General features: G+C 41.6%; 1 pseudogene; it reads right to left on the reverse strand.

The window, feature by feature from the left end:
• Nucleotides 1-21,444: 21,444 nt before the first annotated feature.
• On the reverse strand, nucleotides 21,445-21,991 carry LOC129536692 (nuclear cap-binding protein subunit 2 pseudogene; annotated as a pseudogene).
• Between the last annotated feature and the right edge of the window lie 1,199 nt (nucleotides 21,992-23,190).

The following is a 23,190-nucleotide window of genomic DNA, read 5'->3' on the forward strand; positions in this document are numbered from 1 at the left end:
TGCCTGGAGAATCCCAGGGATGGGGTAGTCTGGTGGGTTGCCGTCTATGGAGTCACACAGAGTCGGACATGATTGAAGCAACTTAGCAGCAGCAAATGGCCTAGTGGTTTTTCCTGCTTTCTTCAATTTAAGCCCAAATTTTGCAATAAGGAGCTGATGATCTGAACCATAGTCAGATCCAGGTCTTGTTTTTGCTGACTGTATAGAGTTTCTCCAACTTTGACTGCAAAGAATATAATCAGTCTGATTCTGGTATTGACCATCTGGTGATTTCCATGTCCACATATGACCAAGCAGTGATTTCCAAGTTATTTCATCACTTGTGTTGTTTGCTATGCCCGGTGCATTCTCTTAGCAAAGTTCTGTTAGTCTCTGCCCTACTTCATTTTGTACTTCAAGGCCAAATTTTCCTGTTGCTCCAGATATTTCTTGACTCCCTACTTTTGCATTCCATCCCTTTGAGGAAAAGGACATCTTTTTTGTGCATTAGTTCTGGAAGGTCTTGTGGGTCTTCACAGAACCGTTCAGCTTCTTTGGCATTAGCGGTTGGGACATAGACTTGGATTACTGTGGTGTTGAACGGTTTGCCTTGGAAACGAACTGAGATCATTCTGTCATTTTTGAGACTGCACCCAAGTACTGCATTTCAGACACTTTTATTGACTATGGTGGCTACATCATTTCTTGTAAGGGATTCTTGTCCACATTAGTAGATATAATGGTCATCTGAATTAAATTCTCCCATTCCCGACCATTTTAGTTCACACACTGAAAATGTCAGTGTTCACTGTTGCCATCTCCTGCTTGACCACATCCAATTTACCTTGATTCATGGACCTGATATTCCAGGTTCCAATGCAATATTATTCTTTACAGCATCAGGCTTTAATTTTACCACCAGATACATCCACAACTGGGCATCATTTCCACTCTGGCTCATTCCCTTCATTCTTTTAGGAACTTTCTTGCTCTTCTCCAGTAGCATATTGGACACCTACCAGCCTAGGGGGTTCATCTTCCAGTGTCATATCTTTTTGCCTTTTCATATTGTTCATGGGGTTTGTGTGGCAAGAATACTGAAGTGGTTTGCCATTCATTTCTCCATGGGCCAGGTTTTTTCAGAACTCTCCACCATGACTCGTCCATCTTGGATGACTCTGCATGGCGTGGCTCATAATTTCATTGAGTTAGACAAGTCTGTGACCCATGTGATCATTTTGGTTTGTTTTCTGTGATTGCAGTTTTTGTTCTGGAGGCTGTTGGATTGTAGTTTTTGCTTCTTCTGCCTGCCCTTTGTAGATGAGGATAAGAGGCTTGTGCAGGCTTCCTAATGGGAGGGACTGGCTGTAGGGAAAACTGGATCTTGTTCTGGAGGGCAGGGCCATGCTCAGTAAATCTTTAATCCAAATTTCTGCTGATGGTTGGGGTTGTGCTCCCTCCCTGTAGTTTGGCCTGAGGCAGCCCAGTCCTGGAGTCTGCAGTCCCTATGGTAGGGCTGCTATATGGTAATCTCTATGGTAGGGCTCACTGTAACCTCCTCCAAGAATGCTTATGCCAACAAACTGTGCCTGCCAGAACTGCTGCTGCCAATGGTCCTAACCCTGCAGCAGGCCACTGTCGAACCACATCTCTGCAGGAGACTCCCACACACTCACAGGCAAGTTGGCTCAGTCTTTTGTGGGGTCACTGTTCCTTTACCCTGAGTCCTGGTGCACACAAGGTTTTGTCTGTGTCCTCCAAGAGTCTCTATTTCCCCCAGTCCTGTGGAAGTTCTGTAATCAAACCCCATTGACCTTCAGATCTGGGGATTCCCAGTCTCTTTGCCAGATTCCCAGGTTAGGAAGTCTGATGTGCATCCTAGAAACTTCTCAACAGTGTGAGAAATTTTTGGTATAATTGTTCTCAGTTTCTGAGTCAACCATCTGGTGGCTTCACGGTAGGGCTAATGGTGACCTCCTCCAAGAACACTTATGCCAACACACCACGCTTCCCAAGATTGATGCTGCCAGTGTCCCTCTCCACATGGCAGACCACTGCTGACCCACACCTACTCAGGAAACCCTCAAACACTCACAGGTAGGTCTGGCTCAGTCTCTTGTCAGGGGTATCTGCAACTTTCCCCAGGTTCCAGGTGCAGACAAGGTTTTGCTTGTCCCCTCCAAGAGTCTCTGGTAAGTATGGGGTTTGATTTCAACAAGATTGCACCCCTCCTATCATCTTGGTGCAGCTTCACCTTTGTTCTTGGACATGAGGTATCTTGTATTCATGGTGGGTTTCAACATTCTTTTGTCAATGGTTGTTCAGCAGCTAGTTATGATTTTGGTGTTCTTTCAGGAGAAGATGAGTGCATGTTCTTCTACTCAACCATCTTGTTTAAAATAGTTTACATTAATCTTGTTCAAAAATTGTTGATGTATTTCCATTACCTATCAAATAAAATTTAAAGTCCTTAGTCTGGCCTTCATGTCCCTCCATAATGCATTTCAATAATTTAATGGTTAAAATTTCTGCCATGAAATTCCTTCATGTAGAGATTTTTACATTCTGCCTTACAGACTATCACCTATGGGAATGTGTCATCTTCTTTACTGGGATGTAAACTACTTGAGGGAAGGGACAGAATCTCATTCAATTGTATATTCCTTTCAGGATCAATATAGTTCCTTGTCTATGGAAATCACTCATTAAATAACCATTTAATAAATGAAAGATCCTGGATAATAACATTGTACAACAAACAAAACCACTTCAATTCATAACCTCACTAGAGATTACTCATGTACATAAATTTCTTGAGGACTAATCTAGTCTTCTCCGCTTACTCAGTGGCTATGCAAAATTGCACTCTTACATACCCATTCCTTTGGGTTATAATTTTCAGGGCAATGACAATATACCTTGAAAATCTTCTTAGCCATTTTTGCCTTCATAGAAATTCACTTTCTTAAATCTAAACTATAAACAAGTTTAGGCATTCAGTCAATACTTGTGGGTTGATAAAACAATCAATTACTTTTCTTGACCTGTAGGCTCACATTTTCAAGCTGGTTTTAGAAAACACAAAGGAACCAGAGATCAAATTGCCAACATCTGCTGGATCATCGAAAAAGCAAGAGAGTTCCAGAAAAACATCTACTTCTGCTTAATTGACTATGTCAAAGCCTTTAACTGTCTGGATCACAAGAAACTGTAGAAAATTCTGAAAGAGATGGGCACACCAGACCACCTGACTTGCCTCTTGAGAAACCAGTATGCAGGTCAGGAAGCAACAGTTAGAACTGGACATGGAACAACAGACTGGTCCCAAATAGGAAAAGGAGTACGTCAAGGTTGTATATTGTCACCCTGCTTATTTAACGTATATGCAGAGTGCATCATGAGAAACGCTGGGCTGGATGAAGCACAAGCTGGAATCAAGACTACCAGGAGAAATATCAATAACCTCAGATACGCAGATGACACCATCCTTATGGCAGAAAGTGAAGAAGAACTAAAGAGCCTCTTGATGAAAGTGGAAGAGGAAAATGAAAAAGTTGGCTTAAAGCTCAACATTCAGAAAACTAAGATCATGACATCTGGTCCTGTCACTTCATGGCAAATAGATGGGGAAACAGTGGAAACAGTGGCTGACTTTATTTTTCTGGGCTCCAAAATCACTGCAGATGCTGATTGCAGCCATGAAGTTAAAAGATGCTTACTCCTTGGAAGAAAGTTATGACCAACCTAAACAGCATATTAAGAAACAGAGACATTACTTTGCCAACAAAGGTCCATCTAGTAAAGGCTATGGTTTTTCCAGTGGTCATGCATGGATGTGAGAGTTGGACTATAAAGAAAGCTAGGCACAGAAGAATTGATGCTTTTGAACTGTGGTGTTGGAGAAGACTCTTGAGAATCCCTTGGACTGCAAGGAGATCAAACCAGTCCATCTTAAAGGAGATCAGTCCTGGGTGTTCATTGGAAGGACTGATGTTGAAGCTGAAGCTCTAATACTTTGGCTACCTGATGCAAAGAGCTGACTCATTGCAAAGGACCCTGATACTGGGAAAGATTGAGGGTGGGAGGAGAAGGGGACAACAGAGGATGAGATGGTTGAATAGCATCATTGACTTGATGGACATGGGTTTGGTTGGACTCTGGGAGTTGGTGATGGACAGGGAGGCCTGGAGTGCTGCAGTTCATGTTGTCAGAAAGAATCAGACACAACTGAACAACTGAACTGAAGCTCACATCTGTTCATTTTCAGAAAAAATTATGTTAATACCTAAGTTAAAATAATCATAACTTTGTATCAGCTATTCTTCCAAGTAAATATCAAGTTTCAAGGAAATGATGCTTTTCAGCTTACAAATCAAGTGTTTTTCTTCAAGCTAGCAGTCATACTTTTTTTTTCTTTATTTATTATTATTTTTTTAATGAACAAATAAACGAGCACAACTGCAACTTTAATTGGGTATCAGTAATTAATTACAATGATCTCTTTTTCAGTCTAGTACAGGAAAGGGTTTTACAAGTGTGCTGAGATTCTAGCCTTCTGCCTGTGACCTCCTGTCTTTGTCCTAAGTATGATCTCGCTGATCTTCCAAGCAAGGATTTCAGCCAGAGCATACAACAGATGCTCTGAGTTCAAATCATAATTTTTCCTTCCTATAGTTTTAAGACCTTGAACAAATCATTTCACATTTCCTGCCCTCAGTTCCCTCATCTATGAAAGAACAGAGCTGAGCTAGATAATACTGGTAGACCTTTTACACTTTCAATCCTAAGAATGAATATTCTAACACTTCTCACAACATTGCTGAGGTCTCTGCTCAGAGACGGAAGCTATATTGGTAAAGAATTGAAAAGTTCTACTTAAGAATAAGTTATAATTGAGTAATCAGCAGAAGTATGTTATGTCTACTGCCCATTTCATCTCATAAAGTATTAAAAGTTGCTGTTTAAGATTGAAATTGAGTAAAATTATTAATTTTTACTGCTGCATTAGGTGAAAAAATACTTGCAGGTTGGAAGAGTAAATGAATGAATTAATAACCAGATGAGTAAAAGTGAGGATGACTCCACAATTCACAAAAATACATATCTGTCTCCTGAGAAACCTGTTTGCAGGTCAGAAAACAATAGAATCAGACATGGAACAGACATGGAATCAGACACGGAACAATGAAATGGTTCAAAATTAGGAAAGGATTACATCAAGTCTGTATATTGTCACCCTGCTTATTTAACTTATATGCAGAGTAAATCATGTGAAATGCCAGGCTGGATGAATCACAAGCTGGAATCAAGATTTTAGGGAGAAATATCAACAGTCTCAGATATGCAGATGATATCACTCTAATGACAGAAAGTGAAGAGGAACTAAAGAGCCTATTGATGAAGGTGAAAGAGGAGCATGTTCAAACTGGTTTAAAACTCAACGTTCAAAAAAACTAAGATTATGGCATCCAGTCCCATCGTTTCACGGCAAAAAGATGGACAAAAAGTGAATACAGTGACAGATTTTCTTTTCTTGGGTTCCAAAACCACTGCAGATGGTGACTGCTTCCACAAAATTAAAGACACTTACTCCTTGGAAGAAAAGCTGACAAAATTAGACAGAATATTAAAAAGCAGAGACATCCCTTTGTCAACAAAGGTCCATATCATCAAAGCTATGGTTTTTCCAGTAGTCATGTACGGATGTGAGAGTTGGACCATAAAGAAGGTTGAGCACTGAAGAATTGATGCTTTAGAATTGTGGTGCTAGAGAAGACTCTTGAGAGTTCCTTGGACTGCAAGATCAAACCAGTCAATTCTAAATGAAACCAACCCTGAATATTCATTGAAAGGGCTGATTGTTGAAGCTGAAGTTCCAATACTTTGGCCACCTAATGCAAACAGCCAACTCATTGGCAAAGACCCTGATGGTGGCAAAGATTGAGGGCAGTATAAGAAAGGGGTGACAGAGAATGAGATGGTTGAATGGCATCATCAATCCAATGGACAGGAGCTTGAGCAAACTCTGAGAGTTAGTGAAGAACAGGGAATCCTGACATGTTGCAGTCCATGATGTCACAAAGAGTCAGACATGACTTAATGACTGAACAACAACAGAAATTATGCCAACCCAAAGATCCTAAGACTTAGATGTCTATCCCTCACCACTAGACATGGATAGTCTTTCTGAAAAATCTAATTGTGAATATTTAAGAAAAAATAAAACTATTAAAATTAAGTACCCTATGGTCTGTATACTATCATTCAATATAGGTTCTTTCTGGTTTCCACTGCCAGTATACAAATTAAATAATTAAAGGCCCTAATGGAAAAGACTGTGATGCTGGGAAAGGTTGGGGGCGGGAGGAGAAGGGGACGACAGAGAATGAGATGGCTGGTTGGCATCACCGACTCTGTGGACATGAGTTTGAGTGTACTCCGGGGGTTGGTGATGGACAGGAAGGCCTGGCGTGCTGTGCTTCATGGGGTCGCGGAGAGTCGGACACGACTGAGCGACTGAACTGAACTGAATAATAGTCCATCACCCGGGGTGGATTCATGTCAACGTATGGCAAAACCAACCAATATAATATTGTAAAGTAATTAGTCTCCAATAAAAAAATAAAAAATAAATGAATGGGAAATGAATTAGTCACAGAAAGAAACTGAGTTAAAGGGGAAACAATTTGCTTAATATCACTTTGAAAACCACTGATAAGTCCAATATTTTGCTAGTGCTTGTCTAAACAATGCCATTGTTTTTTGGTGATTCTGTGCATGACTATCATGGCAAATCATGTTTATGTATTGTCTGAATTCTATACATCTCACCATCAACACCACTGCTAAAATATAAGCTATGAGTCAGGGGCCTTGTCTGTCTTATTCTCCACTGTATTATAGTGCCTACAATAGTGTATAACACATAATAAGTACTCAGTTAAAGAAGATACCAAAGTAAGCTTGGTTTACCCCTAGATTTCTTTCCAAACTGAAATGCATAATAAAAAACCATATCAGCCAAAAGACATCAAATAAATTTTTATAACATCTCTACTACAGTAAAAGTGTTTGGCAGGTCTTATCATGAATTTCTCATTTTAATGTCACTCAAATTAGTGCTTGAAATTCACTAAAAACAAGTTTAAAGCAAGAACAATCCAAGCATTTTCTTTTCAAAATAATTTTCGGAAGTACATGTTTGACTCTATTCAGTAGAAAAGATCTTCCCCCTAACATTATTCCACCATGCTTGCTGGGGGATATTTTGTCAGTATCTAGACACAATCAGTATCAGGAATCTGAATTTACATATAAATGGAATCAAACTGTAGCATTGTCCTGTGATTTTTTTATACTTAATATGTGTATCATGGCCTTTGCTGGTGGCTCAGATGGTAAAGAATCCACCTGCAATGCGGGAGACTTGGATTCAATCCCTGGGTTCGGAAGACCCCTTGGAGGAAGGCATGGCATCCCGCTCCAGTATTCTTGCCTCGAGAATCTCCATGGACAGAGGAGCCTGGTGGGCTATGGTCCATGGGGTCACAAAGAGTTGGACATGACTAAGTGACTAAGCATGTATGTATCATGAATATTCTTTCGTTTTAGAACATGAAGAAAGCTGATCGCTGAAGAATTGATGCTTTTGAACTGTGGTGTTGGAGAAGACTCTTGAGAGTCCCTTGTACCACAAGGAGATCCAACCAGTCCATTCTAAAGGAGATCAATCCTGGGTGTTCTTTGGAAGGACTGATGCTAAAGCTGAAACTGCAATACTTTGGCCACCTCATGCGACGAGTTGACTCACTGGAAAAGACTCTGATGCTGGGAAAGGTTGGGGGCGGGAGGAGAAGGGGACGACGGATAATGAGATGGCTGGATGGCATCACCGACTCTGTGGACATGAGTTTGAGTGAACTCCGGGAGTTGGTGATGGACAGGGAGGCCTGGCGTGCTGTGATTCATGGGGTCGCGGAGAGTCGGACACGACTGAGCGACTGAACTGAACTGATCTTTCTTATTTTTGCCAATCATCTCATGAGTAAGATGAATGACAGATCATAGATCATGACATTGCTCACTAAAATTTGAAAATTCTGCTGTCAACTACTTTAGCCCTCATGTCCAACTCACCATCAAAAGGAAAAGATATACTTCTCCAGAGATACTAAGTACTAATTTTTCTAGACTCTACCATTCTTTCTCAAAACAGTCATGTGAGTTTGTATTAATTTTGTATGGCTACCACAGCAAGTACCACAAATCATGTGGCTTAAACAATAGAAATTTATTTCCAAACCGTTCTGGAGACTAGAAGTTCACAATTTAAGTGTAGACAGGGTTGTTTCCTCTAATGCCTCTCTCCCTGGCTACAGATAGCTGTCTTCTTGTAGCTTCATATCATCTTTCATCTGTGCATGTCTGTATCCTAATCTCCTCTTTTAATAAGGACATCAACTTATTAAGTTAGGGCCCACCCTAATGACCTCATTTTGCATTTTTAAAGACCAAACATCTTCAAACATAGTGACATTCTAAGGAGGTTAGAACTTCAATATATGAAATTTGAGATAAATGGTTCAGCCATATTTAACAGTATATTCATGTTTCGATAACATAACAAACATTAAACAATAGGAACTATGAGATGAAGTAATTTATCAAAATTCTAAATTAAGTAGTACATATGAGAGAGAGAAAACTACAACTTTGATTAGAGATCCCAGTTACTAGAAGGGATAGAGGTGGTTTTGCTACTTTGGTTTTTACTTTTTCCATTTAGATTTGATGCTCATATATCAGAATGGACACTTACTAGGAAACACACTTATCTCCCACGTAAAATCATCTTCAGAAAATTTTATCGTCAATGGCTGCCAATAGTAATTAAGAAGATATGATTATCTAGCTTACTGTCTTTGGTAAAAATGAAACACTTAAAATCCTTAACACAGTCATTTATCATTCTGCCATCCAGAGTCCCTTGGACTGCAAGGAGATCAAACCAGTCAATCTTGAAGGAAAACAGTCCTGAATATTCATTGGAAGGACTGATGCTGAAGCTTAAACTCTAATACTTTGGCCACCTGATGCGAAGAGCTGGCTCATTGGAAAAGACCCTGATGCTGGGAAAATTGAGGGCAGGAGGAGAAGGGGACGACAGAGGATGAGATGGTTGGATAGCATCACCAACTCAATGGACATGAGTTTGAGCAAGCTCTGGGATTTGGTGATGAATAGGGAAGCCTGGTGTGCTGCAGTACATGGGGTCGCAAAGAGTCAGACACAACTGAGAGACTGAACTGACTGAACTGATCCAGGCACTTCAATTTCCCAGTGACATCCAAGCCTCAGTTGCATCTTAAATTTATGCAGCATCTATCACTTTTGCCATTCAACATGGCAAAACCTTTTCACAAACTACCTGCTGAGGAATAATTTCTTCGTGAATAATTTCTGCATTGATTTCCAAGATACCAATGGCCTGAATAAAGGTGCATATTAATCTCCTGCTTATTTAAATTCTTTGATTCGGGAAGTATTTTTATATATTAACCTTGGTGTGAACAACTTTCAACACCTAATCTACAAAAGGCAATTACAGAGACAGAGTTCACAGGCAGTTTTGAGCTGGCAGGAACCTCACACACTTATTGTCACAGTGGGGTCAATGACCAATTTGTTGATTCAGCCTTCTCATGTGATTTCAAGGAAAAAGTAGAGGTATTCAACTTATCCTGGTTTAGAAATAAAGACTTGAGGTTCCTGCCAGCTCAGAACTGCCTGTGAACTCTGTCATCATTTATTAAATGATGACAGATTTACCACCACACCCCTCTTCCACTCCTAGACAGAAAAAGAAGCACCTGTTAAACACTTCTCTCTACCTCTAATCCAAGAGGGACAGGACCAGGTTTATGCCTTTTAGCCTGGCCCCTACCAAGATCCATGAATTACAGTGGGTTCTCTCTTTCATTGTCTGATATCGAATGTCTGAGAACTATTGTTTCATATCTTTTGCCCCTTTTTTTAGCGGGTTCTCTCTCCCTCTCCCTCTCACTAACCCCTGTCACTTTTATAAGGAGTATCTTCAACAGTTTTCCCAGAAATTTCCTTAACTAGATCACCTAGTATATGAGGTATATTTTCTACTTTCTACATTACCTCAGGTGACAATATTCCTAAACTTTCTACCATCATGCAAGGATCTTTTTTATCTAGTTTCTGAAAACATTTTCCCTAGTTTCCTTTCATCCCTTACTTGCAGCCTCCTGAAAGGCCATCAGCCCTCTACTGAGAGTCTCTTCAAGACATCTTAGGCTTTCACTCACACTTTCCTCAGTATTCTTCCATCTTCTGCCCACTGCTGCTTCTGCTGCTGCTAAGTCGCTTCAGTCGTGTCCAACTCTGTGCGACCCCGTAGACAGCAGCCCACCAGGTTCCTCTGTCCCTGGGATTCTCCAGGCAAGAATACTGGAGTGGGTTGCTATTTCCTTCTCCAAAGCATGAAAGTGAAAAGTGAAAGTGAAGTCGCTCAGTCAAGTCCGACTCTTAGCGACCCCATGGACTGCAGCCCACCAGGCTCCTCCATCCATGGGATTTTCCAGGCAAGAGTACTGGAGTGGGGTGCCATTGCCTTCTCTGCTTCTGCCCACTACCAGGTCCCAAATCTCCTTCAACATTTTTATGTTTTGTTTTGATAGCATTCCATTTCTGGGTACCCAAGTATGTAATAGCTATTCAGTGCTGCATAACAAATGATTCTAAAACCTAGCAACTTCAAATAACAATCAACATTTATTATCTCACAAGGTTTCCATTGGTCAGGAAATTGGAAGTGGCTTAAGTAGGTGGTCTTGGTTCAGAGTCTCTCGTGAGATTGCAGCTCAGATATCAGATGGAGCTGCAGTCAACTGAATGTCTGAGACTGAATGATATGCTTCCAAGATTCCTCAATTGCCTTATTGATGATTTTGTGCTCATTGTTGGCAGGAAGCTTCAGTTCCTTATTATGTGAAAGTGAAGTCGCTCAGTTGTGTCTGACTCTTTGTGACACTACGGACTGTAGCCTACCAGGCTCCTCCATCCATGGGATTTTCCAGTCAAGAGTACTGGAGTGGGTTGCTATTTTATTCTCCAGGGGATCTTCCCAACCCAGGTATCGAACCCGGGTCTCCCGCATTGTAGGCAGACACTTAACCATCTGAGCCAGGAGAGAAATCTATCATGTGACACTCTCTATAAATATTCTTAGTCATTATGGCGAGAGTCTGGATTTACCATTCTCTCTGAAACAGCTAAAAAAGGGGGCAAAAGATATGAAACAATAGTTCTCAGACATTCGCTATCAGACAATGAAAGACAGTGATCCCTGAGAGAGGGAAAGCAAATAAAGTGAAACTATAATTTCCCCAGCTTCCTGCCTAAAGAGTTTGCAGGCAATAACACAGGCAGAAAGAAAACTGAGAAGACTGGGGATCAGCTGGAGTTGAAGAGAGAAAACTGGGAATCCAGAGGGGCCAAGGCTATAGTTCACAGGGAAGAGGACCAGAGAAGAGAGAGCTATGTAGAGAGAGAACTCTGGAGATCAAAAAAGGTACCTATCAAATCTTCAGCTGAGTACCAGTTAGCACATGTGTAAGAAAATACCTGAGGCTAAGCGGAAACAATCAGGAAGTAGTAGAAGGAACAATTCTCAGAGCTTACAAAGGGCTGGGAAATGTTCATGTTCCCACCTAGTAGAGTCCTCAAAAGACCTCAGCACTGGGTCAAATAAGCCCTGACCTGAAGGTAGCTCTCAGTTTTCTTTGCAATCTCAAAGAAGGGCAAAGCCAAAAAATATTCAAACTATCACACAATTGTACTTATTCTACATACTAGCAAAGTAACGCTCAAAATTCTCCAAGCCAGGCTTCAACAGTATGTAAACTGAGAACGTCCAGATGTTCAACCTGGATTTAGAAAAGGCAGAGGAACCAGAGATCAAATTGCCAACAACCCTTGGATCATCGAAAAAGCAAGAGAATTCCAGAAAAACATCCACTTCTGCTTTATTGACTACTCCAAAATCTTTAACTGTGTGGATCACAACAGACTGGAAATTTTTTCAAGAGGTGGGAATACCAGACCACCTTACTTGCCTCCTGAGAAACCTGTATGCAGATCAAGAAGCAACAGTTAGAACTGGACATGGAACAAAGGGAAGATTCAAAACTGGAAAAGGAGTACATCAAGGCTATATGTTGTCACCCTGCTTCAGTTCAGTTCAGTCAGTTAGTTCAGTCACTCAGTCATGTCTGACTCTCCGTGACCCCATGAATCACAGCACGCCAGGCCTCCCTGTCCATCACCAACTCCCGGAGTTCACTCAAACTCATGTCCACAGAGTCGGTGATGCCATCCAGCCATCTCATTCTCGGTCGTCCCCTTCTCCTCCCACCCCCAACCTTTCCCAGCATCAGAGTCTTTTCCAGTGAGTCAACTCGTCGCATGAGGTGGCCAAAGTATTGCAGCTTCAGCTTTAGCATCAGTCCCTCCAATGAACACCCAGGATTGATCTCCCTTAGAATGGACTGGTTGGATCTCCTTGCGGTACAAGGGACTCTCAAGAGTCTTCTCCAACACCACAGTTCAAAAGCATCCATTCTTCAGCAATCAGATTTCTTCACAGTCCAACTCTCACATCCATATATGACCACGGGAAAAACCATAGCCTTGACTAGACGGACCTTGGTTGGCAAAGTAATGTCTCTGCTTTTTAATATACTATCTAGGTTGGTCATAACTTTCCTTCCAAGGAGTAAGCGTCTTTTAATTTCATAGCTGCAATCAGCATCTGCAGTGATTTTGGAGCCCAAAAAAATAAAGTCAGCCACTGTTTCCACTGTTTCCCCATGGATTTCCCATGAAGTGATGGGACCAGATGCCATGATCTTTGTTTTCTGAATGTTGAGCTTCAAGCCAACCTTTTCACTCTCCTCTTTCACTTTCATCAAGAGGAGGCTTTTGAGTTCCTCTTCACTTTCTGCCATAAGGGTAGTGTCATCTGCATATCTGAGATTACTGATATTTCTTCCAGCAATCTTGATTCCAGCTTGTGCTTCTTCCAGCCCAGCGTTCCTCATGATGTACTCTGCATAGAAGTTAAATAAGCAAGGTGACAATATACAGCCTTGACGCACTCCTTTTCCTATTTGGAACCAGTCTGTTGTTCCATGTCCAGTTCTGACTGTTGCTTCCTGACCTGCATACAGGTTTCTCAAGAGGCAGGTCAGGTGGTCTGGTATTCCCATCTCTTTCAGAATGTTCCACAGTTTATTGTGATCCACACAATCAAAGGCTTTGGCATAGTCAATGAAGCAAAAATAGATGTCTCTCTGGAACTCTCTTGCTTTCTCCATGATCCAGCAGATTAACTTATATGCAGAGAACAATGTGAAATGTCAGGCTGGATGAAACACAAGCTGGAATCAAGACTGCAGGGAGAAACATCAATAACCTCAGATATGCAGATGACACCACCCTTATGGCAGACAGCGAAGAGGAACTAAAAGAGTCAGTTGATGAGGGTGAAAGAGAAAAGCAAAAAAGCTGGCTTAAAACTCAGCATTCAAAAACCGAAGGTCATGGCATCCAGTCCCATCACTTCATGGCAAATAGATAGGGAAACAGTGGAAACCGTAAGATACTTTATTTGGGGAGGCTCCAAAATCACTGCAGATGGTGACTGCAGCCATGAAATTAAAAGACACTTATTCCTTGGAAGGGAAGTTATGACCAACCTAGACAGCATATTAAAAAGCAGAGACATCACTTTGCCAGCAAAGGTCCACATAGTCAAAGCTATGGTTTTTCCAGTAGTCATGTACGGATGTGAGAGTTGGATCATAAAGAAGGCTGAGTGCCAAAGAATTGATGCTTTTACTGTGGTGCTAGAGAAGACTCTTGAGAGTCTGTTAGACTACAAGGAGATTAAACCAGTCAATCCTAAAAGAAATCAGTCCTGAATATTCATTGGAAGGACTGGTGCTGAAGTTGAAGCTCCAGTACTTTGCCCACCTGATGCGAAGAGCTGACTCATTTGAAAAGATCCTGATTCTGGGAAAGATTGAAGGCAGGAGGAGAAGGGGATGACAGAGGATGAGATGGTTGGATGGCATCACCGACTCAATGGACATGAGTTTGAGTAAACTCCGGGAGTTGGTGATGGACAGGGAGGTCTGGCATGCTGCAGTCCATGGGGTCTCAAAAAGTCAAACACAACTGAGCAACTGAACTGGACTGCAACCACAAAAGTTTAACTTATGGTTAACAAAAAATCTAGAGGTAAGTGGTTCCAAAAACTTTAGTGGCTCAAAGCTGCCAGCATTCCAAGTTTAAGTCTCTGAGATTCTCTTGACTAAGTCAAGAGAGTCAAAATGGCTACTACAGTTCCAGTCAGTACTACTGCCTACTGGTATACCTAGCAAAAATAGAGAGAAATAAGTACTTCCCTACCAAGTATATTCCATTGCCATAAACAGAACTAAGCCCAATATTTTCCCATTGGCAAAGAAGAACAAGATTAATATGACTCCCTTAATTGGTTATGGTTCACTTCTTACACCAAGTGACAGGCATAATCTAAGTCAATTGTTTTTTGTCTAATACATCAACAAAAGCAAGAATCAATTAACTAGGAGAAAAAGAGGCATTGATTGTTGGATAGATGAACAGCTGCATAGGCCACCCAAGCTTCTGAGAGGTTGTTGTTTAGCCGTTCAAGACACCGAGATTCTTGTCGTCTGGAGGAGAGGAATTAAATTCAGGGCCAGGGACGAGGCTTGATTTTAATATTACACAAAAGCTCTGAGCAATCAAGCCTCGTCCCTCATCTGGAATGAATTCCTCTCCACTGGAGGCCAAGAATCCCAGCATCTTTCATGGCACAACAATGACCTTTCATCTCCCAGAGCAGGAACTAGCAGCATAGCAAACATAGTCATATCTGTCCCACTTTATATCCATTATTTCAGCACATAGGATGTTCAGTATATTTTGAATGGGTGAAACACTTAAAGATGAGGTAAGTAGGATGGCAAAAATAAGAACAATATATTTTAGTGTCTGTATGTGTGGTGCTTGTTTGTATAGTAAAAGATATTAGGATTAAATACTTGAGTCACATTGATTTTTGAAAGACTGACTTTTTAAAACCTGAACAAAAATACACGAGTACAAAGATACAGAATAATTAATGCTGCTGCTGCTAAGTCACTTCAGTCGTGTCCGACTCTGTGCGACCCCATAGACAGAAGCCCACCAGGCTCCCCCGTCCCTGGGATTCTCCAGGCAAGAACACTGGAGTGGGTTGCCATTTCCTTCTCCAATGTGTGAAAGTGAAAAGTGAAAGTGAAGTCGCTCAGTCGTGTCCGACCCTTAGCGACCCCACGGACTGCAGCCTACCAGGCTCCTCCATCCATGGGATTTTCCAGGCAAGAGTACTGGAGTGGCTTGCCATTGCCTTCTCCAAGAATAATTAATACTTATAGCTAAAACATTATATATGCCGTATATAGTAGTATATGATGCGATGATTACTTTTAGGAAAGACTTTTTAAGAACCGTGAGTTTTCAAAAGGTGTCTGAAGAGAGAAAATGACAACTGAAAAAATAAGTGAGAAGAGCACCTGTGGAATGACTGAACCGGAATCAAGAATGTCCAGTAAAATATGTGTTGTTACCCCTTCTTATTTTTTCCTTAATGCCAGTATTTTCCTTTCCTAGCAACCTCTTGTCATTCTTTCCAAACTTATTTCATAAAGTCACTCCACACTGCCTCTACTCCTCACCTCCTAGTTGACTACTCAATTCCAGGCAATTTATTGTTCTACCCGACAAGAACAGATAAGAAAACACTGTTAGAAATTACTTAGTCTACAACCTACTTCTTCTTCTCTGGTTCATCTAACCTAAAACATAGTATCTTATTCCAATAAAATAAGAGCCTTTCTCTGAATAAAAGGAGATATTGGAAGAAATTCTGAATTTTGCCCTAAAATATGTAGCTGACCCAACACTGTTGGGAATGTTATTCTTCATTCATCAGTGCCAGTTTTGCTTACCAGAATTTAGCCCATTAGACTTCCATATTCATTAAATTGAAGTTATTAGAAAAGCATCTTAGCTCAGAAGACTTTTTGTGGAAAACAATAATAGAAGAATACAAGACACAAGCCCGTGAAATTAAAAGACACAGCAGTAGTTTACACAAGGCAACCCCATTAATTCTACCTTCCTCTCCATTTCCCCAGCAATGATATTTGCCAGTTTCCCTACCTTCGGCCTTATCCTCCTCCAATATGTCTTACACACTACCTGTTATTTCTTCCCAAGACCTGATAATCTCTTTTGTTTTCTTGAAAATATCCATTTATTGCTGAAGAAAATATGGATCATTTATGTTTTGAACCAGTCTACTCTTCCAGCTTTATCTCATGCTGCTGCTGCTGCTAAGTCACTTCAGTCGTGTCCGACTCTGTGTGACCCCACAGATGGAAGCCCACCAGGCTCCCCCGTCCCTGGGATTCTCCAGGCAAGAACACTGGAGTGGGTTGCCATTTCCTTCTCCAATGTGTGAAAGTGAAGTCACTCAGTCATGTCTGACTCGTAGCGACCCCACGGACTGCAGCCTACCAGGCTCCTCCATCCATGGGATTTTCTAGGCAAGAGTACTGGAGTGGCCTGCCATTGCCTTCTCCGTATCTCATGCTAGTCAGTGCTTAATACATACTCGTTGAAGGGAAAAAACTATAGAAAGACCTGACAAAAGACAACTATTATTGGCTACAATATAAATTTTTATGCTACCTCTGTTGTTCAAGTAGATATAGTTTTGTTCAATCTATTGTAACATCTGACTGGGTAAAATAAAAGTGAAAACTCAGTCCTCGTATTTGGGGCCTTGAGATAATTTCATAGGGATTTATAAAATTCCCAGTATATCAATTCAGAGACAAATTTGGTTTAAAGTAGGGCAAAACACTCTTCCTCATCTTGGAATTGTTTATCTCTCAGAAGCTAAAGAAAAATACTCATTAATCTCTCCCTATTATTCACATATGAATGTGAAATGCAGAGGGATGCCTCATCACTTAGTCATTCACAAATTTTAGAACATTCAGCTCAAAAATAGATGATAACTCCTAAAAGTTCTCTCCATACTTACTATTTCTGATTATTAAATTGTCTATGGCAGCAAGTTCGTGACACATCATGTCAGCCTACTGCTGTTTTTCGTTTTTATATATATTTTCCTTCTGCCAATTTTCTAAATGTGACAGCTTTCTACCAGTGACTGAAAATGAGTAAGCATCAAGGAGTTAAACTAAGGACCAGTCCTTTCCCTGACTTATAAAGTGGTTAAATATATCCTTTTTAAATAAGATATGTTTCCTTTGCTTTTCAGATTTTAGAAGTATTGATAGACATAATGAATACAAATTAAGAAAAATGACATTTGAGAAATATAGAAGGAAAGTAAAGAGCATGACCTGTAAATTGGTGACTTTATTCTACAGCTCTTGCACTAGCACAGGGAGCCTGGGATTGGTGGCTAACCTAGATGCATACCGTTATTTCTTTTTTGAAAAAATATGTTTGTTTTTGGCTGTACTCGGTCTTCATTGTCGTGCCAAGCTTTCTCTAGATTCGGAGAGTGGGGTATACTCTCTACTTGTGGTGCACTGGCTTCTCATTGCAGTAGTTTTTCTTGTGGACCATGGGATCCAGGGCACGTAAGTTTCAGTAGTTGCTGCATGTGGGCTCAGTAGTTGTGGCTCGTGGGCTCCAGAGCACAGGATCAGCAGTTGTAGCCATGGGCCTAGTTGCCCAGAAGCATGTGAGATATTCCTGGACCAGGGATTGAACTGGTGCCCCCTGTTTCCAAAGATGGATTCTTAATCACTGCATCACCAGGGAAGCCCCATGCTGTTGATTCTTTAACCAAATCTATTAATTGGTTCCACATACAAAATGATGGTCCCTGAGATGAAGAGACCAAGAGTGATCCCATTGCCTTTGTGCTTCTTCTTTATTTTTTTTCTTTTGGATTCTGTTCTTTAATAATTTTTACGAGGAAAACCATGACAAGGCTTCCAGCTCAGTAGAGACATTGATTAAAGCTTGGTTAAAAAAAAAAAAAAGGCAGGTTTGCAGACCTTGGGTTCAGTTCAGTTCAGTTGCTCAGTCGTGTCCGACTCTCCGCGACCCCATGAATCACAGCACGCCAGGCCTCCCTGTCCATCACCAACTCCCGGAGTACACTCAAACTCATGTCCACAGAGTCGGTGATGCCATCCAGCCATCTCATTCTCCGTCGTCCCCTTCTCCTCCCGCCCCCAACCTTTCCCAGCATCAGAGTCTTTTCCAGTGAGTCAACTCATCGCATGAGGTGGCCAAAGTATTGGAGTTTCAGCTTTAGCATCAGTTCCTCCAATGAACACCCAGGATTGATCTCCCTTAGAATGGACTGGTTGGATCTCCTTGCAGTATAAGGGACTCTCAAGAGTCTTCTCCAACACCACAGTTCAAAAGCATCGATTCTTCGGCGATCAGTCTTCTTCACAGTCCAACTCTCACATCCATACATGACCACGGGAAAAACCATTGCCTTAACTAGACGGACCTTGGTTGGCAAAGTAATGTCTCTGCTTTTTAATATACTATCAAGGTTGGTCATAACTTTCCTTCCAAGGAGTAAGCGTCTTTTAATTTCATGGCTGCAATCAGCATCTGCAGTGATTTTGGAGCCCAAAAAAATAAAATCTGACACTGTTTCCACTGTTTTTCCATCTATTTCCCATGAAGTGATGGGACCAGATGCCATGATCTTTGTTTTCTGAATGTTGAGCTTCAAGCCAACCTTTTCACTCTCCTCTTTCACTTTCATCAAGAGGCTTTTGAGTTCCTCTTCACTTTCTGCCATAAGAGTAGTGTCATCTGCATATCTGAGGTTATTGATATTTCTCCCAGCAATCTTGATTCCAGCTTGTGCTTCTTCCAGCCCAGCGTTCCTCATGATGTACTCTGCATATAAGTTAAATAAGCAAGGTGACAATATACAACCTTGACGTACACCTTTTCCTATTTGGAACCAGTCTGTTGTTCCATGTCCAGTTCTAACTGTTGCTTCCTGACCTGCATACAGGTTTCTCAAGAGGCAGATCAGGTGGTCTGGGATTCCCATCTCTTTCAGAATGTTCCACAGTTTATTGTGATCCACACAGTCAAAGGCTTTGGCATAGTCAATGAAGCAGAAATAGATGTTTTTCTGGAACTCTCTTGCTTTTTCCATGATCCAGCGGATGTTGGCAATTTGATCTCTGGTGCCTCTGGCTTTTCTAAAACCTGCTTGAACATCTGGGAGTTCACGGTTTACATACTGCTGAAGCCTGGCTTGGAGAATTTTGAGCATGACTTTACTAGCATGTGAGATGAGTGCAATTGTGCGGTAGTTTGAGCATTCTTTGGCATTGCCTTTCTTTGGGATTGGAATGAAGACTGACCTTCTCCAGTCCTGTGGCCACTGCTGAGTTTTCCAAATCTGCTGGCATATTGAGTGCAGCACTTTCACAGCATCATCTTTCAAGACTTGAAATAGCTCAACTGGAATTCCATCACCTCCACTAGCTTTCTTCGTAGTGATGCTTTCTAAGGCCCCCTTGACTTCACATTCCAAGATGTCTGGCTCTAGGTCAGTGATCATGTTATCGTGACTATCTTGGTCGTGAAGATCTTTTTTGTACAGTTCTTCTGCGTATTCCTGCCACCTCTTCTTAATATCTTCTGCTTCTGTTAGGTCCCTACCATTTCTGTCCTTTATCGAGCCCATCTTTGCATGAAATGTTCCCTTGGAATCTCTAATTTTCTTGAAGAGGTCTCTTGTTTTTCCTATTCTGTTGTTTTTCTCTATTTCTTTGCATTGATCACTGAGGAAGTCTTTCTTATCTCTCCTTGCTCTTCTTTGGAACTCTGCATTCAGATGCTTATATCTTTCCTTTTCTCCTTTGCTTTTCGCCTCTCTTCTTTTCACAGCTATTTGTAAGGCCTCCTCAGACAGCCATTTCGCTCTTTTGCATTTCTTTTCCATGGGGATGGTCTTGGTCCCTGTCTCCTGTACAATGTCACGAACCTCCATCCAGAGTTCATCAGGCACTCTATCAATCAGATCTAGTCCCTTAAATCTATTTCTCACTTCCACTGTATAATCATAAGGGATTTGATTGAGGTCATATCTGAATGGGCTAGTGGTTTTCCCTACTTTCTTCAATTTAAGTCTGAATTTTGCAATAAGGAGTTCATGATCTGAGCCACAGTCAGCTCCTGGTCTTGTTTTTGCTAACTGTATACAGCTTCTCCATCTTTGGCTGCAAAGAATATAATCAATCTGATTTCGGTGTTGACCATCTGGTGATGTCCATGTGTAGAGTCTTCTCTTGTGTTGTTGGAAGAGGGTGTTTGCTATGACCAGTGCATTCTCTTGACAAAATTCTATTAGCCTTTGCCCTGCTTCATTCCGTGCTCCAAGGCCAAATTTGCCTGTTACTCCAGGTGTTTCTTGACTTCCTACTTTTGCATTCCAGTCCCCTAGAATGAAAAGGACATCTTTTTTGGGTGTTAGTTCTAAAAGGTCTTGTAGGTCTTCATAAAACCGATTAACTTCGGCTTCTTCAGCATTACTGGTTGGGGCATTGGCCTGGATTACTGTAATATTGAATGGTTTGCCTTGGAAACGAACAGAAATCATTCTGTCATTTTTAAGATTGCATCCAAGTACTGCATTTCGGACTCTTTTGTTGACCATGATGGCTACTCCATTTCTTCTAAGGTATTCCTGCCCACAGTAGTAGATATAATGGTCATCCGAGTTAAATTCACCCATTCCAGTCCATTTTAATTCACTGATTCCTAGAATGTCGACGTTCACTCTTGCCATCTCCTGTTTGACCACTTCCAATTTGCCTTGATTCATGGACCTAACATTCCAGGTTCCTATGCAATATTGCTCTTTACAGCACTGGACCTTGCTTCTATCACTGGTCACATCCGCAACTGGGTATTGATTTTGCTTTTGCTCCATCCCTTTATTCCTTCTATAGTTATTTCTCCACTGATCTCCAGTAGCATACTGGGCACCTACTGACCTGGGGAATTCCTCATTCAGTATCCTATCATTTTGCCCTTTGTTACTGTTCATGGGGTTCTCAAGGCAAGTATACTGAAGTGGTTTGCCATTCCCTTCTCCAGTGGACCACATTCGGCTGTGGTCCATGTGATCAGATCGGCTAGTTTCCTGTGATTATGATTTCAGTGTGTCTGCCCTCTGATGCCCCCTCCCAATACCTACCGTCTTATTTGGGTTTCTCTTACCTTGGTCGTGGAAAATCTCTTCACAGCCGCTCCAGCAAAGTGCGGGGGGTCAAATTCAACAGGCCAAAGGAGTGGGCTTTCATGATGGGGCTCTCAACCACTCACTGGTTTTGGGCCAGTTTTCCATAGCCACCTCTTCCAGCATCATAGTCCTGACGATATTCATCTCGTACCTGGCCCCCAGAACGCCCACGGCCATACTGCCTGCCCTCCTTAAAGCCTGCATCCCAATCTGTACGAATGATCTGGTCATCCAGAAGAGTTCCATTTATATACCGCATGGCATTTTCTGCATCTACTCTTGAATAGTATTCCACAAAGCAGAACCCACATGCTGTCTTCTTCATTTTATCCAGGCCCATGATGATTTTCTTTATGTCACCACTTTTGCTGAAGAGCTCATAGATGTGTTCTTCCATTGTATAAAAGGAAAGATTTCCAACATACAGTATACAGCTTTTCTTCAGTAATTTTTCCTGTTCTTCATTGTCACCCCGGAAGTGCTTGTCCCAGTACTGGCTCAGCTCGACATAGGAGTCACTGCGCAGCACCTTCAGGAGGCCACCTGACATAGTGCAGAGAGGTGGCGGAGGACACTGCCACTCAGAGTATAACGAGGTGGCCCCTGTGCTTCTTCTTTAAAATTAAGTGTTCTCCCCTGCCAGTGTTTGGAAGAATCATAGTCCAGAGTAAGTAAACACAACTCTCTTGTTTACAATTAATTGCTTAAACTCCTCTTCTTTCTTTTGTTCATAATTTGGGAATGTCTTACTCTGTTTAGTTTCCCCAGATGGCTCAGCGTCAAAGAATCCACCTCCCATTGCAGGAAATGCAGGTTTGATCCCTGAGTTAGGAAAATACCCTGGAGAAGGAAATGGCAACCCACTCCAGTATCCTTTCTGAGGAAATCCCAGGGACAGAGAAGATTGGTGGGCTGCAGCCCATGGGGTCGCAAAGAGGTGAATATGACCAAGTGACTGAGCATGCATGCATTCATGACTCTGTTTAGCAAATTTTTTAAAGTGTCTATATAAAATGTTTATAAACTTAGTCATAGTATAAATCAGGGGTCCCCAACCCCCAGGCCAGACTGACACTGGTCCATGGCCTGTTAGGAACTGGGCTGCACTGCAGGATGTGAGTGGCAGGTGGGCAAGCAAAGCTTCCTCTGTGTTTACAGCCACTCCCCATTGCTCACATTACTGCCTGAGCTCTGCTTCCTGTCAGATCAGCGGTGGTATTAGATTCTCATGGGAAGCTGAATCCTACTATGAACAGTACATGGAGGGATCTAGGTTGCCTGCTCCTTATGAGAATCTAGTGCCTGATGATCTGAGGTGGAGCTGAGGAGGTGATACTAGTGCTGAGTGGCAGCTGCAAATACAGATTATCATTAGCAGAGATTTGACTACATAGAGACCATAATAAATCAGTAACTTGTAGACTCATATCAAAGCCCTATCAGTGAGTGGCAAGTGACAATTAAGCTGCATTTGGTGGCAGGCTTTAAGTCAGAATCTGACACATTTCAGTCTGCTTGTGGCTTGCCCATTGTTTTACTTACCACTTCCATCCATGCCTCTTTCCCACACTGTGCACTTGCCTCAGTCACAGTTTTGGTTAAGCCTACAAGCTAACTGCAGCCAAAATTAGTAAAAAACAAACATCACAGTAGGGCTTATTTGAAAGGCAGGAAGATCCAATGATGAGAGATCAGAAGACTCTAAGACTGCCAACAACAACAACAAAAAAAAACCTGCATTTTAAAGAAAATACTTAAAGAATCCTACTTAAATTATG

The sequence above is a fragment of the Moschus berezovskii genome, chromosome 6 (assembly GCF_049115385.1).
Source record: "Moschus berezovskii isolate FMDL1 chromosome 6, NW_MosBer_1.0, whole genome shotgun sequence".
In the NCBI taxonomy this organism is placed as follows: Eukaryota; Metazoa; Chordata; class Mammalia; order Artiodactyla; family Moschidae; genus Moschus; species Moschus berezovskii.